This window comes from Gossypium hirsutum, chromosome A07 (genome assembly GCF_007990345.1).
Source record: "Gossypium hirsutum isolate 1008001.06 chromosome A07, Gossypium_hirsutum_v2.1, whole genome shotgun sequence".
Classification (NCBI taxonomy): Eukaryota; Viridiplantae; Streptophyta; class Magnoliopsida; order Malvales; family Malvaceae; genus Gossypium; species Gossypium hirsutum.
Window position 1 is genome coordinate 58,445,109 of NC_053430.1, and position 15,725 is coordinate 58,460,833.

General features: G+C 34.5%; 1 non-coding gene across 1 annotated transcript; it reads right to left on the reverse strand.

The window, feature by feature from the left end:
• Positions 1 to 14,953: 14,953 nt before the first annotated feature.
• Positions 14,954 to 15,060, reverse strand: LOC121203857 (small nucleolar RNA R71). Its single transcript, XR_005898792.1, has one exon. It is a non-coding gene; the product is annotated as a small nucleolar RNA R71 (small nucleolar RNA).
• Positions 15,061 to 15,725: the final 665 nt, after the last annotated feature.

Consider the following 15,725-nt stretch of genomic DNA (forward strand, 5'->3'; position numbering starts at 1 on the left):
AATATTATTGCCTTGATATTAAATGAGATGTAAGTTTATATGTAAGTAATACATCAATATTACTTTATTATGATATTTTATAATAATATTGGAAATATGTTTGTGGATAATTACTTGATTGGTGAAATTGTTGTAAAAGAGAGAGAAATCCCGGCTGAACCTTCAGAAAGATTGGATGATACAGATAGTATGTAGCTAGGTCACATGTATGGTGTTGAGTGCACATCATGTGTACAAGAGAGCTACAAGACATTATGATGTAGCTAGGTCGCATAGGTGATACTATGTGTACACCATGTAGACAAGAGAGCTACGAGATATATGTAGCTAGGTCGCATGCGTGGTTCCAGGTGAAGGACACCATGTAGACAAGAGAGCTACGAGATAAATTGGCTAGGTCACATGGGTCATACTGAGTGTTCACCATGTGTACAAGAGAGCCGAACTATATGATGGGTGGAGCTATGTGCTGAAACCACCAAGTATCGAGGATTGATCCGAAGTGTTCAACGGGAGACTCTATGTATTGCTTTGTGAGTTTTGTGATGAATAAGTGCAGGAACTTGGTTATGTGAATGGTGTGTTCATTAAGTGACCAGGATGTGGTAAGGTTACAAACAAGTAGGTTATACATGAGGATGATTTTATGGTGACCTTGTGATCATGGGCCAATACTTGTGATGTATGAAATGTGGTGAACATGATTTGTGATATGTATGTTAAAATGAGGTTAATACAAAGAAAGTGTGAAAGAGTGAATTAGCAATAAAACTGTTTTGGACAGTAGCAGTGACGTGATTTTGAAAAAGCACCAAAGATAGTAGAAATTGAATCAGAGACTTAATAAGATATCAAATTAAATATTAATGAGTCTATTTTCATATAAAAGAAACAGAGAAAAAAAAGGAGTTCTATATTTTGAGATATTTATGTTTTTGTGAGACTGGTTCAGAATGATTACGTGATCCCCTGTTCTGACTTTGGAAAATCACAAAAATTGGATAAAAATAATTAGAGGCTTAAACTTTTATTTTTAAAATCCCTAATGAGTCTATTTTCATGATAAATTAACAAGAACATTATCCGAGTTCTGTACTGTGAGATAATTAATTTTTAGTGAAGAGAGGTCAGAACTGTCAGAATGTGAAACAGGAGAAATTTTAATGAATAAACTGTACTAATTGGCTAAACCAAAAAGTATTAAAATTTTATGGTGGAAAGATATGTAAATCTAATTTCAGGGGAAATTTACGGATCTTAATTTGGAGTTTTGTAGCTCGAATTATAAATAAGTAAGTGACTATGACTCTTGTGGACAGTTTGATGTGAGCATTTATTAGTAAATTATGAAATCGTACGTACAAGAATGCTATATACATTAAGGATGTGGAATGGAGAGGAGGAGGAGGAAAATAAATATATGTGGAATACATGGAAACTATGGTATATGAAATATTGATATAATGAAATAAATGATATGTGTTTATAAGAAAACAGAAAGAGAATGATATGTATTATGACATGTATATATATATGACTAGTCTCAATGTAATGCTTGTAGGGTATGGAGTTGAATTAAAATGTTTTAGGCAAACATGTTATTTGCGCATCTGAATTGTGATATTTTATAAAGCTATGATCTAGTTTTAAATATGAATACTTGATGATTAAGCTGAAGATATTTGGTAAGATGATAGTCTTGGTATAAATGTATAAGTGGTACTATAATAAACAAGGTAAAATGAGTATGAGAGACACATGTATGATGATATACAAATGTTATGTTTGTGGTTTAATTGAGAATATTTAATCATAAATGAATACCATGTTATATGCTTTTGATTTTGTATAAGTGTGTAAGAGATTAAGGTTGACCAAAGCTTGGAAAATAGCCTAGGTATATTCCACACAGGCAGAGACACGACCATGTGTCTCAGCCGTGTATGGAACACGACTTTGGGAAACGGACGTGTGGAGCCTTAAAGCATGAAATTTCCAAGATTTTTGTAAGTTCTCGATTTAGTCCCGAACCCTTTCTAAAGTATGTTTTGGGCTTCGTAGACTCAAATAAGGGACTATGTGTAAGTGAATGAACGTTTTGAAATATGAATGAAATTTTATGGCCCGTATTTTAGTTTAATGTTTGTATATTTGTCTGGTAACACCTCGTACCTTATCTCGGCCTCGGGTACGGGTAAGGGGTGTTACAGTAGCCCAATCATTCTCCCTCACTCTCATGGCCGGATGTCCCTACAGGGCATCTCGAGCATGCTAAGTATGAGGATGATCGAGAAACGACGTGGCACTTTCCCTCCTCAGTACCGTCTCTCCCAATCCACGGAGGAGGAGGCCCTCGAGGACATTACTGATGATGTCCCTCCACGTCACGAGGACCCACCGTCTCAGCCACCACCACCCTCTCGTCCAATTCATGCGGCGGCTTCATACGCTGACATCTCTGACCATCTAACTCGATTCGAGCAACAATGTTTTCAGTGCTTCTATCACATTGATGCTACACTACACTAAATTTGTTAGCAGTTCCACATCTCATCGCCACCCCACCTCGTGAACCATCTAGGGATGAAGATGTTTAAAAACTTTTGTTTATTATTTTATGTTTTTACTTTTATTCTACTTTAGGACACCTTTTATTTTTCTTTAAGCTTATTTTTATTAGGTTTTATAATTTTTATTTAACAATTTTGAATTTTGGCTATTTCCTATCGAGTAATTATTCTTCCTTATATATTTTCTAAAAGATTTCCTGATTCTATCACAGTTATAAAGAGCTCCAAAGCTCACTATTACTCAGGGACTCGAAACTCCATTGGGAAAGGTTCTCCATGACTGCCATATCCTGCTCGACCACGACCATAACCAACTTCAGATATAATATTCTATTGGCACAGGACTTATGGACTAATGAACCTCTACCACTGCCGGAGTATCCTCCTCCACCCTCACGTCGATTATTCTCCAAAACTCCAGTTCAAGGAAATTCATTCATCACTCAGGAAGTTTCACTTCTCTCCCTATATTATATTTATATTATTTTCTCTATATCTATCTTTGTACATTGAGGGAAATGTACATCTTAAGTGTGGGGGTATTCATTTTTATATCAGAAAAATCCCTGAATTTTTTTTTATTCTCATGCGATTTTCTCATATTATTAGAATGAATTCCAATTAGTCTATAATGTTTATTGATATATCTTGAATTAAAACATAGGCATTTATGCATTGATTGTTTAAACTTTAAGACATTAGGGAATCAAGCATGTTAAGTTGATTTCTAAAGAATTAAAAAGCTTTTAGGTTGTTCCCCCAAGTTTAGGTATTATTTTGAGTTGGAATTCACAAGTTTAAACATTAAAAAGTCATAATTTTTGTGAGATCTTGAGCCTTCAAGAGCATCTATTAATTCTTTCATGCTCACTTTCATTATGAGTGCGTCAGTATTGAATTGTTATTCTAGAACTTGGTTGATTATGCATGTCAAGACCACACCATTTGATTTGATATGTCAAAATGAGAAAGGAACTTAGGTTTAACCCACTCACTCCATAAAAGCCTACCTTCACAATTAACCCTTAGTGGACCCCCTTGAGCCTCACAACCCATTCCTTGATGTACCCTTAATATTAACCCATAACTCATTATTGTTGACATCCCCTAAATTAGTTTGATCCCTATTTTTGTCGAGATTTGAGTTGGAATAGTTGCTTAGCTATATTTTATTCTATTTTGTAATTTGACTTGTTCCTAAAATATATATATACACATGTATACATTTTAGTAGTAGTGATCTTCTGAGCTAAAGAATTAAATTCCATATTCTGAGAAAAAGCTCTGTTGTACGCAATTAATGACTAGCCATTTTTCTAGCTAGGCAATTTTTCAAATCAATCTCGATTCTAACACTTTCTTTCAGCTTGTGACCATACCCTCTAACCAAGCCATGTTACAACCCTCTAAAGAACTTTTGATTGATGTTTCATCTCAATTTATAGTGGTGGAGATTTGATTTTCATGCAAGCCTATGGTAATGACTTTTTATTATTGAATATTGAGTGCTTAATTTATTGTCCTTAAACACCTCGAGTGATTTGAGTGAATCTTTAGTGAGGATGTGAAACTCTGTGACATTTTGAATCAAAGGTAATTACTTAGACGAGGGGAGACACCTATGTTTTCTTGATAAAATACTCAACTTGGAATGTTTGAAACTTTGATGTTCTTTCAGTTAAACTTTCAACGTATGATTACCTATGGATTATTTTGAGATATTATCGATAGAAATTAAAAGTTGAGAAGAATTTATTTTGATTATGAGTTGAGGATTTTGCTTGAGGACAAGCAAATGCTTAAGTGTGGGGGTATTTGATAAACCGTAATTTATACATATTTCTATCCCATTCTTAGCACATTTTATGGATGATTTTTTCTCAAAATTGGTGAATTTGATGCTTCTAATGCCTTAATTTCACGTTTTATACTTAGGTGAGCATAGGAGAGTTAAAGGGACGAGAAACGAGACAAAAACGAAGAAAATGGGCCAACGTACGAAATCAACACGGCCTAGACCTCCTCACACGGGCAGACCACATGGCTGTGTCAATTTGGCAGATTCGAAGCACGACTCACATGGGTGGACCACACGCCCGTGCCTATTTAACAGGCTTGACCACGACCTTGAGCAATCGCACACGGGCGTGTCACACTGGCATGTCCCTGTCGAGCCCAAATTGAGTCCAATTCAAAAAAGGCTAATTTTGAGGGTTCTTAGGCATTCCAAAGCCTACAAATGCATCCTAGAGGAGGAGGAAAAAGGGGACACACAAAGAGAGAAGCAGGGAACTGCTGAAGGAAAGCCGATTGATCCATCTCAGAAGCTAGATTCATCATCAAGACTGAAGATCTCCCCTCTATTTCCCTTCAGGAGTTTTGGGTTTTTCTTTATGTTTTGTATTCATTATTCTTCTAATATGTTTACCTTTTTAGTTATGAACTAAAACCCCTAAATACCTAAGGGGAATGAAACCTAAGACAGATCTTGTTATTATTATCTAAATTGTATGATAAATATTTGACTTGTTCTTGATTATGTGTTCTTAATTCTTGTTTTTATATTCTAGGATATTGATTAAGGTTAAGCTCTAATTCATAGGAGGAATAGACCCTGTCTAAGAGTACATTTTTCATAATTAAGCGGAGTTGGTTGCACTCCTAAAGATAGGGTGACAAGATTTTGCTGGATTAGGGTGAAACCTAATAAGGGGATCCATAGATCGAGTTAATGCAACCCTAGGGAGTTAATTAGAAAGAGATTTCAATTATTCAACCTAGGGTTAGACGTTGTTAGTCCCGAGATAGATAATAATATAACTTAGGGATTTCTATGGATCAAGTCAAATGAATAAATTGTCCGATTTAGAGTCAAATAACAAGTGAAGTCTAGGTGGATTTTTCCTTAGGTATTGTCTCAATCAATCGAGTTTTCCATAAGTAATTCCCGAATTCTATTTTCTATGATTTATTAGTTTAGTTAATTAGTTAGTTAAAACAAACCCCATTATTTTTAGGCTAGATAATAAAAAGACAATCATTACTAGTACTTTTAGTTCCTTTGGGTTCGACAATCCGGTCTTGCTAAAACTATACTACTATTCGATAGGTACACTTGCCTTCATCATGATAATAGTTAGTTTCAAGAATGATTCATTGTAAATATTTAAAACCTGTCACGAATATCATGTATCATCACCTTGGGGTGCTCTTGTACTATTTGTTCAGAAGAAATATGGTTATAGATTACCAGCAACTAAACAAGGTAACTATCAAGAATAAGTATCCTTTGCCAAAGATTGATGATTTGTTTGACCAGTTGAGAGGAGCCACTGTGTTCTCCAAGATAGACTTGAGGCATGGCTATTATCAGCTGTGAGTTAAAGAATCGGATGCACCTAAGATAGCTTTCAGAACGAGGTACGGTCATTATGAATTTCTTGTCATGCCGTTTTGGGTAACGAATGCACCGACCATATTCATGGATCTAATGAACAGGATCTGCAGGCCATATTTGCATAAGTTTTTCATTGTGTTAATTGACGACATCTTGATTTATTCCAAAGATGAGTCAGAACATGCAAAGCACTTGAGAATTGTGTTGCAGACTTTGCGAGAAAACTACTGTATGCTAAGTTTAGCAAGTGTAACACCCCCTACCCGTATCCATTGCCGGAATTGGTACGAGGCATTACCGGAGTTTACTAAATATTTTTAGAAAATTCTGAGTCATTTATTATTCATATTTTGAAAATAATCATAACGTATCTCTATTAGGCCCTCGAAGCCCCAAACATACATTAAAAACCAACCGAAATTAAATCGAGGTCATAAAAAAAATTGCAAAATCTTAAATTTTATTTTTATCTAAGTACTTACCATTTCAATGCTTCTTATAATTAAACATGTTACCATTCAATCAATAGCTTGGCACTTGTCTAAGCGTCAAACAACGTCATTGTTAGTATACTTGCACATATTTCATATAAATTCAACATTGATATACTTATTTTCTCGACATGTCACACCTGAGTTTAATAATTGTCTTTACTTACATAATTTCCTTGTATCAACATATCAAAGATAATCATATGTACATGTCATGAAACATATCATTCTCTTACCGTTTCTTCATAAGTATATATCAATCATTTCATTATATCAATATTTCATGCTCTATCATTTCCATATATTTTATTCATATTTATTCCGGTAAAGTTTATATCAAACTTAACATAAATTATATTCCATGTACTTATTCTTATTTCATTTGTCTATCTTCATAATTATTTCATACAACTATTTTGTACATATAATTCCATATGACCAGTTCTTGTAAACATTTCACACAACCATTTCATATAACCATTCGTCATCTAATACATATTACCTGAATATCAATTGTTTAATAGATTTCTTTGCGTCTCCCATCCACGGTCTTATTTATCTTTGACATGATGCCATAGTGTCTTTCAACTATGGTCTTACTCATTTTCTGTCATGTTGCCATGGTATCTTTTAACCATGGTCTTATTCATTTCATGTCACGCTGCCAAGGTATCTTTCAACCATGGTCTTATTCATTTCCTGTCATGTTGCCATGGTATCTTTCAACCATGGTCTTATTCATTTCATATCAGGTTACCATGGTATCTTTCAACCATGGTCTTACACATTTCATATCAGGTTGCCATGGTATCTTTCAACCATGGTGTTACACATTTCATATCAGAGAACACACTCCCGCGAACCTCATCCTTATAGTGGGATTACCAGTCCAGGCTAAATCCCCTGTAATATAAACTCATAGAGTATTGTCGGGATTACCAGTCCAGGCTAAATCCCTTGCAACGACAATTACTCTAATGAGCTTGGATCTGAATTACCAGTCCAGGCTAAATTTAGACCCTAATTCGGATTACCCGTCCGGGCTAAATGGTCTTACACATTTCATATCAGGTTGCCATGGTATCTTTCAACCATGGACTTACACATTTAATATCAGAGAGCACACTCCCGCGAACCTCATCCTTATACTGGGATTACCAGTCCAAGCTAAATCCCCTGTAATGTAAACTCATAGAGTATTGTCAGGATTACCAGTCCAGGCTAAATCCCCTGCAACGACAATTACTCTAATGAGCTTGGATCTGAATTACCAGTCCAGGCTAAATTTAGACCCTGATTCGGGAGGGCTATATCAGGATAGGATCACCCGTCCGGGCTAGATCCTTTTTACCATTAATTCCTTTTCGGAGATCCATCGAATTTTCCTTTCATTCAACCGAGATTTCTTCCCCCTTTTATCAAATATGTTAATGTTTCATCAATTTTCATACAATGAACATTCAAATCATATTCATATCAAAAACATACATTTCAAGCATTTAAGAATATAATTCAAGTTATACGAACTTACCTAGCGAAATTGCAGAAATATCAAGATTCAGGGACATTTTGGTAATTTACCATTTTCCCAATTTTCACCCGATCTTAAATTGACAATTTCATTCAATTTATTAATTTAGATAATAAAACAATTAATTCCCTTCAATTTGGTCATTTTAACATTTTTACAAAATTGCCCCCTAAAGTTTTACTTTTATTCAATTTAGTCCTTAAGCCTAAAACATGCAAATTAGCCATGCTAGCTGAATATTCATATATATTTTTCTTCTCCTCTTCTCCATTCCACATCCTTAATGTATATAACACATTTGTAAGTAACATTATCTATAATCTTTATTATTTACTTTTATGAATATTCAAGCTGTCCATCTGTGTCATAGTCACTAAATTATTTATATCTGGAGCTCTAGAACTCTAAATTAAGATTAGCTAATTTTCCCTGAAACTAGACTCATATATATTCTTACCATAAAATTTAAAAAATTTTTGGTTTAGTCAATAAGTAGAGTTTATTCTTTAAAGTTACCCCTGTTCTACTGTCTAACAGTTGTGACCCTTCTTTACCAAAAATTAATTATCTCATCGTACATAAATCGAATGATGTTTCAATTTATTTCTCTTGAACATATACTCATTAAAGATTCTAAAAATATAAATTTAATCCCATAATTATGTTTCTCCATTTTTTATGATTTTTCAAAGTTAGAAGAGGGAAACCCGAAATCATTCTGACCTTGTCTCACAAAATTTATTATATCTCATGATTTACAATTCCATTGCTTACATAATTTCTTCTATAAGAAACTAGACCCAATAATATTTAATTTCATATTCTATTAATCCTATAATTTGATTTATACAATTTTTGGTGATTTTTCAAAGATAGACTATTGCTGCTGTCCAGAACTGTTTTAGTGCAAGATATTAATTACCATGTTTATAACACCCTTATTTTCTTTTTCTACACTATTTCTCATCACTTTCTCTTATTTTCTCTTCACTAACATGACAAGAACATAATACCATATATAATAAAACTCTAAATCAACATCAATTCCATGCTTTTTCAACAATATTAAACTTAAAAATATATTGAAATCTTGATGTTCTTACCTTTTCTTATTGACTTCAATCTTTAACTTGATTTTTCTCTCTCCTCCAGTTTCTATTTCTTGAATCCAACTTGATATTCTTGCTCCCCATCATCTTCTTGCTATATTTGAATCCAACTTGATATTCTTGCTCTCGATCATCTCCTTGCTACCTTTCTCTCTTGATGACTATGGAAATTCTTTCAATTTTTAGGTGAAAATAATGAATTTTTGGTGAAAGGACTAAATTGTAAAGAAAGAAAACTTATTTTCTTCTTCTTCTCTTACGTTGGGTTGCATGGGAAAGGAAAGATGATGATAATTCTTCATCTTTCCTTCCTTTTATACTAAATAAATAATATAATAATAATAAATATCTCATAAAAATATTAATAAAATAATATTTATCTAATTAATTAATTTAAAATATCATCAACATAATCATTACATTCTAGAATTCTCTCTCTTACTAATTGACCATTTTGCCCTTCATGATCTTTTAGAATTTCATCATTGAGTCATCACTTAATTTGGTAAAATTGTGATTTAGTCCCTCATAATTTTTCACCTATTCAATTTGGTTCTAATTCATCAATCTTTCTTGGTTTCTAGATCATTCCACCCTTAAAATATTTGCACCATTAGTCCTGCAACTTTTTTATATTTACACTTCAACCCCTTAAATTTTGAGTATTTACGCTTGTGCAACAATACTTTTCTCATCTTTGCAATTTAGTCCTTTCTTGAATTAATATATCATAATATTCTTCCCAATATTGACATAACTCAAAATTTCCCTTTTTGTCACTTTATTTCCTTATTTTACTATATCACGGATAATATTTTACTGTAAAAAATTTTTGGGGTATTACAGCAAGAGTGATTTTTGGCTTCAGGAAGTTGGATTTTTGGGTCATATTGTTTCGGGTGAAGGCATCTGAGTCGATCCAAGTAAGATTTCTGCTATCGTCGAATGGAAAACACCTAAGAATGTAACCGAGGTTAGAAGCTTTTTGGGCTTAGTCAGTTACTATCGAAGATTTGTGAAAGAATTCTCCATGATAGCAACTCCAATGATGAGATTGTTACAGAAAAACGTTACGTTTGAATGGACGGAAAAGTGTCAACGAAGTTTTGAGAAGTTAAAGACACTGTTAACTGAAGCTCCTGTTTTAGTATTGCTTGAGTCGAGAAAAGAATTTTTAGTCTACAGTGATGCATCCTCAAATGGACTGGGTTGTGTACTTATGCAAGATGTTAAGGTAATAGCCTATGCTTCATAACAGTTGAAGCCGCATGAGAAGAACTATCCTACACACGACGTAGAACTTGCCGCCATCGTTTTTTCTTTGTAAATTTGGAGGCATTATTTATATGGTGAGACTTGCCGCATATTCACTGGCCAAAAGAGTTTGAAGTATTTGATAACTCAAAAAGAATTAAATTTGAGGCAGTAGAGGTGGCTAGAGTTAATGAAGGATTACGAACCGATTATTGACTATCACCCGAGAAAGGCGAATGTGGTCGCTGACGCGTTGAGCAGAAAATCGCTGTTTGCATTAAGGGCCGTGGATGCTCGTTTGGTATTGCTTGATGATGGTTCAGTCTTGGTTGAGATAGAGGCTAGGCCGACATTCCTTCAAGAAATCTATGATGCTCAAACTAATGATGATGGCTTGCAAGCTAAAAGAACTCAATGTGAGTCAAGTATTGAATCGGATTTTTAGATTGGTTCTGATGGATGTTTGATGTTCAGAGATAGGGTTTGTGTACCCAAAAACAATGAACTTATTTGAAAAATTTTGCAAAAAGGACATAACAGACATTTTTCAATTCACCTGGGAAGTACCAAGATGTACAACGATTTGAAGAAAATGTACTGGTGGAACGGCATGAAAAGAGATATTTCTGAATTTGTGTTGAAATGCCTAGTATGTTAGTAAGTTAAAGCTGAACATCAAGTGCCTTCAAGTTCGATACAACCTGTAATGGTCCCCAAATGGAAGTGGGATAGAGTTACTATGGATTTTGTGATAGGATTTCCATTGACTTCGAAGAAGAAAGATGCCGTATGGGTCGTAATAGATAAGTAAACGAAGTCGGCTCATTTTATTCCAGTGAGGACAGATTACTCCCTCAATAGATTGGCCGACTTGTACACTTCTGATATTGTAAGATTGCATGGGGTACCACTCTCGATTATTTTCGACAGAGACCCGAGGTTCACTTCGAGATTATGGAAGAAATTACAAGAAGCCTTGGGTAGAAAGTTAAGTTTTAGTATAGCTTTTCACCCTCAGACAGATGGTCAGTTTGAGCGGATGATTCAGATTCTTGAGGATATGTTGCGATGTAGCATCTTTGAATTTCAGGGTAGCTTGGAAAAATATTTGTCACTAGTAGAATTCGCCTACAACAACAGTTTTCAGATGAGTTTGAAGATGGCACCTTATGAGGCCTTGTATGACAGGAAGTGCCGAACTCCATTGTACTGGACAAAACTTAAGGAAAGTCAGATTCATGGAGTTGATCTGATTAAAGAAACTGAAGAGAAAGTTAAAGTGATACAAAATTGTCTAAAAGCGGCATCGGATAGGAAAAAGTCATATGCTGATCTGAAAAGAAAGGAAATTGAGTTCCAAGTTAGAGATAGAGTAAACACTCAATGTGCCGAATTATATGATTTATGATTGCATTTATTAGTAACATGAAATTCTACGAAATGCATGTTTAAGTATGAACTGTGATAAATGTCTCAGTTGAGGTTAAAAAGGGAATTCAATGGATAAACCATGATTGACATGTGTAATGAGGTCTGCATGTGTTGCAGTAAGGATTTAGCCCAGACGAGTAATTTGTTGATCTCATTTATAAAAGGATCTAGCCCAGACGGGGAATCCGATTAGGATCTGAATTTAGCCTGGACTGGTAATTCAGATCCGAGCTCAGTAAAGGTGTTTGTCGTTATAAGGGATTTAGCCTAAACTGGTAATCCCGACATCACCTTATGAGTTCATAAAATGGGGGATTTAGCCTGGACTAGTAATCCCGCCATAAGATGTGAGGTTCGCGGGAGTGCATATCTGAAATGATCATTGTACGGATTGTTGGTAAATGGATATTCCATCGAGATTTCCTAGAAACTCAACGAGATTAATGTGACATATATATACAAATGAGATGTTGAATGATGAGCTCATCTAAGATAACTTTCATAGTGCATTGTTATGTGACTAACTCATTAATTGAGTGTAAGTGATAGGGAAGCCATCCTATGCTCATTGAATTTATTTCCAAATTTGATTGTATGCTAATTACTTTGTAAGTTTACTTTCCGGTCATTCAAGCTTACTAAGCATGAAAATACTTACCCCTCTCTTTTCCCTGTCTCTCACAGAGCTCGAGGACTTGTAAAGATTGGAAGATGGTTGGAGAGTCAGCATACTATCAAATAGACCAGTTTTGGTATAAAGACATTTTTAAATTGTTCAATGGCATGTATAGGTCTTTTGAGTATTTTTTTATATGTGTCATTTGACTTGCCAAATGAAGGCTTGCAAAGATATATCTATCTTTTTGTTTATGGCCATAGAGATCGGCTTGTTTTGAAGTAGGCTATGACCTACAAAATTTCCATGCAAGTTTATAATCATGTGTGATGGTTGAATTCCATTTGGCAATGAGTCATAAGAACGAGCCAATCTTGAATGTATTAAAGTGGTATGACAACACATAAATATAGGATGGTAAATAACCTAGCATGTATGAAACAAATGATATGAGGTTTCCATGCAATGAGTTTTTGCAAAGATTATTTATGAGCACATAATTATATTTTACTTTGTTTTTAATATTCATTAAGTATAAGTGTTAAAAGGGGGTGACCATAGGCTTGGAAAATAGCCTAATAGGTTCTACAGGGTTGGGTACACGGGCGTGTGCCTAGGCCGTGTGTGACACACGGGCCACACCTGTAGGCTTGTGGCATGGTCGTGTGACCCTGCATCTAAAATGGTAAGTCTGTTAAATGAGCACGGGCTAGACACATGGGCTAGACACACAGGCGTGTGTCTTGGCCGTGTGAATTTAACAGAATGCTCAAGTCTTGGACACTGGGTGATTGCACGGGCGTGTCCCAAGTCACACGAGCGTGTGACACATCAAGTTAAAAGAAATTTTCCAAGGTGCCCAAAGTTTATCAAACGTTCTTGGTTTAGCTCCAAACCATTTCTAATGAATGTTTTGGGCCTCGTAAGTCTGCTCAAGGGACATAAAGCATGTTAACGAAAAGTTTCAAGTTAACAGAAATTTTATGGTCTCATTTATATGCGTATGCTTGAGTTAAGTCTGGTAGCAGCTCGAACCCTGTCTCGGAATTGGATTCGGGCGAGGGGTTTGACAATAATATTTGTTTGATTCATGTTTAATGTGTTTCTGCCTTAGTCGATCATGTTTTCAATTAAAATCAAGATGTATTTCATTCATATGTGATTGGATGCATTCAGATTAACTGAGTGATCCTAACTAGCTGACGCCCAGCAGACACATAATAAAAAGGTAAAATGCTCAATTTTTATCATTAAACCTGATTAAATTAGAGGTTCATAATATCTTTAGTTAGCTCTATTATCTTGCATAGTTTTTAGGTTTATGTGATTAAACTGTTTCAAATGTAAATATCTCTATTGCCTCACATAAATGCTAAGAAGCCCTTAGTTTAATATGATCAGTAAAATGCATATGTCATTAGGTACAAGATTCCAAGAGAACATAATTTGGTTTCCAAACTCATGAAAGATCAAGTTGCCATGAAATATTTTTCGAACACTGTTAAGCATGATGAAAATGAATTGAGTTGATTTATATAATTATCGTAGCCTATTTTAAGTTGATTGTTTTTTTTTCTAAAGCCATTTATTCATACATTTAGATCATTTTCATTTAGATTGAATTTTATAGGGATCATCTTGCATCTAGGTGACTTAATTTAATCATCCACCACTCAAAGTATTGTGTTTTTACCACCAAATTGTTAACTTATAATTTTACAAATAATCGATTAACATACACAATACCTGTATAGACAATAACTCATTTTACTTACTTATAACTTGAATGACTATGTACACTTCACAAAACTACCATTACAAGTTTTTGGCGCCGTTGTCCGGGACTATTGCCTTAATCTTTTTTTTTTTGTAAAATTGTTTTTTACGATTTGATTTTTATTTAATTTCTAACCTTACTAATTAATTCTTTAAATTTTTTCTCTTTATTACTATTATTATTATTATTATTTTATTCTTTAGTTTTTTTTGTGATTTTCTTTTCAAGTCTTCATGAGCATAGATCGAAGCATCATTTACTCCCTCTAGACCCCAAAATCAAGTAGGGATTTAGACAAAAGAAAATAGAAAGATTAGCCTGGAGACAAGCCACATAAATGGACCTTGAAAATCAAAAAGGGAATGGAGCCACTAATGCTCGAAATCCAATCCTTATTGCTGATGATAGGTATCGACCCATAAGACATTATGCCATGCCACTTCTTAACAAACTAAATCCCAATATTAGGAGACAGGAGATTGAGGCAACATAGTTTGAATTGAAGCCTATGATGTTTCAGATGCTTTAAACAATAGGCTAATTCAGTGGAATGCCCATAAAAGGTCCACATCTTCACATTCGATTGTTTATGGAGGTGAGCGATTCTTTCAAGATAGCTGGTGTAACTGAAGACACACTGAGGTTGAAGTTGTTTCCATACTTGTTGCGAGATCGAACATGAGTATGGCTTAAGTCGTGCCATCCAACTCAATTTCTACTTGGCAACAATTAGCTTAATGCTTTCTGGTAAAGTATTTCCCACCTAGCAAAATTGCTAAGTTGCTGAATGAGATCACCACTTTTCAACAATTGGATAACAAGTCCTTATAGGAGGTGTGGGAAAGATTCAATGAGTTACTACGTAGATGTCCTCATCATGGGATTCCATATTGTATCTAGTTGGAGACATTCTATAATGGTCTTAACGCACACACAAGGTTGGTGGTAGATGCTTCTACAAATGATGTTCTCTTGTCAAAGTCTTATAACGAGGCTTACAAAATGATCGAGAGAATAGCCAGTAATAATTAGTGGCTGAAAAATCAAGAAGCTTCAAGAAGACAAGTAGTCAGAGTACATGAAGTAGACTGCCTTACTTCACTCTTAGCTCAGGTATCGTTTATCTATTCAATGTTGAAATAGTTTACTACTAACAGTTTAAATCATGTTTCAACTCAGCGACCAATTCACTACCAAGTAGGTGGACTGAACAACACTTAGATGCAACATAGATCAAATCAACCTCTTGGTCTCAATCAACAAGTTCAAAACCCACTGCAAGTTGAACCTTCAAATAATTTGGAGAATTTGTTTAAGGCATACATTGATAAAAATGATGCCTTGGTTCAAGGCCAAGTAACAACATTGGAGAATCTAGAAAATTAAGTGGGACAATTAGCTAATGAGCTTAGAAGCAAACCCCAATGTGTTGTACCAAGAAACATAGAAAATCCTTCAATGGTCGAGTCTTCTAATAATCTTAAGAACTTACTAAAAGTATACATGGCAAATAATGAAGTAACTTTGAGAAATTTGGAGAATTAGATGG